The sequence below is a fragment of the Cornus florida genome, unplaced genomic scaffold (genome assembly GCF_030987335.1).
Source record: "Cornus florida cultivar Cherokee Brave unplaced genomic scaffold, ASM3098733v1 CherokeeBrave_3.0.0_Hap2_Chr04, whole genome shotgun sequence".
Taxonomy (NCBI): Eukaryota; Viridiplantae; Streptophyta; class Magnoliopsida; order Cornales; family Cornaceae; genus Cornus; species Cornus florida.
The window spans coordinates 43,472,834-43,476,375 of record NW_026775574.1 but is presented as its reverse complement, the minus strand read 5'-3'; positions in this window follow the sequence as shown (position 1 = coordinate 43,476,375).

Here is a 3,542-nt window from a genome sequence, read left to right as displayed (position 1 = left end):
AAATCGAGAAGGCCCTCCTTGACTTAGGAGCTAGTGTGAATTTAATCCCATTCTCGGTCTACCTACAACTTGGTTTGGGAGATCTTAAGCCGACTTCCGTGGTTTTGCAACTTGCCGATAGATCGGTCAAGCATCCACGAGGTATTCTCGAGGACGTTATCATCAAAGTGGACAAATTCTACTTCCCGGTAGATTTTGTGGTTCTTGATACGGAACCGGTCCATGACCCAAAAAAGCACATTCCCGTGATCCTTGGTAGGCCATTTTTAGCCACGGCTAATGCATCAATTAATTGCCGAACCGGGGTGATGGACATTGCTTTTGGAAACATGCAAGTCAAACTCCACATCTTTCATGCAACTCAACATCCCTTCAATGAGGATGATTGTTTTCTTGTGGATGTCATCGATGAAGTGGTCGAAGAATCTCTCCCCTTCATCCTAAGTAAAGATCCCCTTGAAACTTGCATGTCCCATTTTGACTTCTCAAACTTTGATGTTGATCAAGCTATTCAAGAAGTCAATTCCTTGTTTGATATTAATGCTATCATGGATGTACCTCCTTGGAAAATTCCAAAAGAACCACTTCCCCAACTTTCCACCACTCCTCCGGTCCCATCATTGTTATCTCCGCCACAACTTGAGCTTAAGCCGCTCCCGGCCCATCTCAAGTATGTGTTCCTTGGTCCAAAGCAAACCCTTCCGGTCATTATTGCCTCGGACCTTCGAAAAGACCAAGAGACCAACCTTTTAGCGGTGCTCCAAGAGCATAAAAAAGCTATTGGTTGGACAGTGGCAGATTTGAAAGGAATTGACCCCTCCATTTGTATGCACCGCATTCATATGGAGGATGACGCAAAGCCTACTAGAGAGGTCCAGCGCCGGTTAAATCCAAACATGAAGGAAGTGGTCATGAAAGAGGTGATCAAATTGCTAGATGCGGGAATCATCTATCCTATCTCTGATAGCAAGTGGGTGAGCCCCACACAAGTTGTCCCCAAGAAATCCGTGCTCACCGTTGTTGAAAATTCAGCGGGCGAGCTCGTGCCACAATGAACCACCACCGGGTGGCGTGTGTGCATTGACTATCGTAAACTCAACTCATCAACTAGGAAGGATCATTTCCCACTCCCATTTATTGATCAAATCCTAGAAAGGTTAGCCGGCCAAAGCTTCTGTTGTTTTCTTGATGGTTATTCCGGCTATAACCAAGTGGCCATCGCCCCCCAAGATCAAGAGAAAAAAACATTCACATGTCCCTTTGGTACTTTTGCCTATCGACGCATGCCTTTTGGTCTATGCAATGCAGCGGCAACGTTCCAAAGGTGCATGATGTCCATATTCTCCGATATGGTTGAAAGGTTCTTGGAAGTTTTCATGGATGATTTTTCCGTATTTGGCTCCTCCTTTGACTCGTGTCTCAAAAATTTATCTCTTGTGCTCCAAAGATGCAAAGAGACGAATCTCATTCTAAGTTGGGAGAAAAGCCACTTTATGGTCCAAGAAGGCATTGTTTTAGGACATGTCATTTCTAAGCGGGGAATCGAGGTAGACAAGGCAAAAGTTGAGTTAATCTCTAATCTTCCTCCTCCAAATTCCGTCCGTCAAATCCGTTCTTTTCTTGGCCATGCCAGATTCTATCTTCGCTTCATCAAAGATTTTAGCAAAATCTCACGGCCCTTGTGTAATCTCTTAGCCAAGGATGTTCCGTTCAATTTTGATGACGCTTGCATGGAAGCTTTCATCAAACTTCGCATTCTCCTCTCCTCTGCCCCGATCATGAAACCCCCTCATTGGTCTCTTCCCTTTGAGATCATGTGTGATGCATCCGACTATGCATTAGGGGCGATTTGGGCCAACGTGTGGATAAACTTCCGCATGTCATTTATCATGCTAGCAAAACTCTCTGCGATGCCCAATTGAACTACACCACCACTGAAAAAGAATTGCTAGCTGTGGTGTACGCCTTGGATAAATTTCGCTCTTATCTTCTTAGCTCCAAGGTCATCGTCTTTTCAGATCATGCCGCTCTTAGGCATTTGTTAGCGAAAAAAGAGACAAAACCCCGCCTAATTCGATGGATCCTCTTACTTCAAGAGTTTGACATTGACATCCGGGACAAAAAAGGGACCGACAATGTTGTCGCCGATCATCTCTCTCGCTTACTTACTAAGAAATCTTCAGAATTTGCAGCCATCCATGATTCCTTTCCGGATGAGCAACTTCTTCAAGTTTCACATTCTACTCTTCCATGGTTTGCGGATATTGTCAATTATCTTGCGGTTGGCAAAATTCCAGCTCATTGGTCCAAACAAGAGAGGGACCGGTTTTTCTCCCAAGTCAAGCATTTCTTTTGGGAAGATCCGGAACTATTCAAGTATTGCCCGGACCAAATCATCCGGCGATGTATTCCTGAATCCGAGGCCACAAGCATTTTAAATTTTTGCCATACTCTTGCTTGTGGAGGCCATTTCAGTGCCAAAAAGACCGCTAACAAAATCCTTCAAAGCGGATTCTTTTGGCCTACCTTGTTCTGGGATGCATACAATTTTTGCAAGTCGTGTGAACGATGTCAAAAACTTGGATCCATGTCCCGAAGAGACATGATGCCCCTCACCAACATTTTAATTGTAGAAATTTTTGATGTGTGGGGGATTGACTTCATGGGACCATTTCCATCTTCTTATGGCTATGAGTACATCCTTGTAGCGGTGGATTATGTGTCTAAATGGGTTGAAGCCGCAGCTACCAAAACCGATGATCATAAAGTCGTGATCCATTTCATTCAATCTCACATCTTTAGTCGTTTTGGTACGCCCCGAGCAATCATTAGTGATGGCGGATCTCATTTCCGAAATCGTTATCTCAAATCCATTCTTGCTAAGTATTCAGTCATTCATAAGGTTGCTACACCTTAGCACCCTCAAACGAGTGGTCAAGTAGAGATTTCTAATCGGGAGATTAAGCACATTTTAGAAAAAACGGTTAGACTGGACCGCAAAGATTGGTCATTAAGGCTAAACGATGCACTTTGGGCTTACCGGACAGCTTATAAGACACCCATTGGCATGTCACCATATCGACTTGTCTTTGGCAAAGCATGTCATCTCCCGGTAGAATTAGAGCACCGTGCTTATTGGGCCATAAAAAGGTTCAATTTTCTCAAACAAGCTGGCTCTAATCGTGCGTTGTAATTAAATGAACTTGAGGAATTGCGTAATGACGCGTATGAAAACGCAAAAATTTACAAGGCAAAGACTAAAGCTTTTCATGACAAACACATCGTCAAAAAGTCTTTTGCCCCGGGACAAAAGGTCTGGCTTTTCAATTCCCGCTTGAAACTCTTTCCCGGTAAACTCCGGTCAAGATGGGATGGTCCATACATTGTCACTACCGTCTTTCCTCATGGAGCAATCAAACTTCATGATCCTGCAAGTGGATCACTCTTCAAGGTAAATGGCTAAAGGCTTAAGCCTTGCATTGACGGCACAATTCTAACCCGAAAAGTTGAGGAAGTCCTCTTGACGGATCCAATTTATGAGG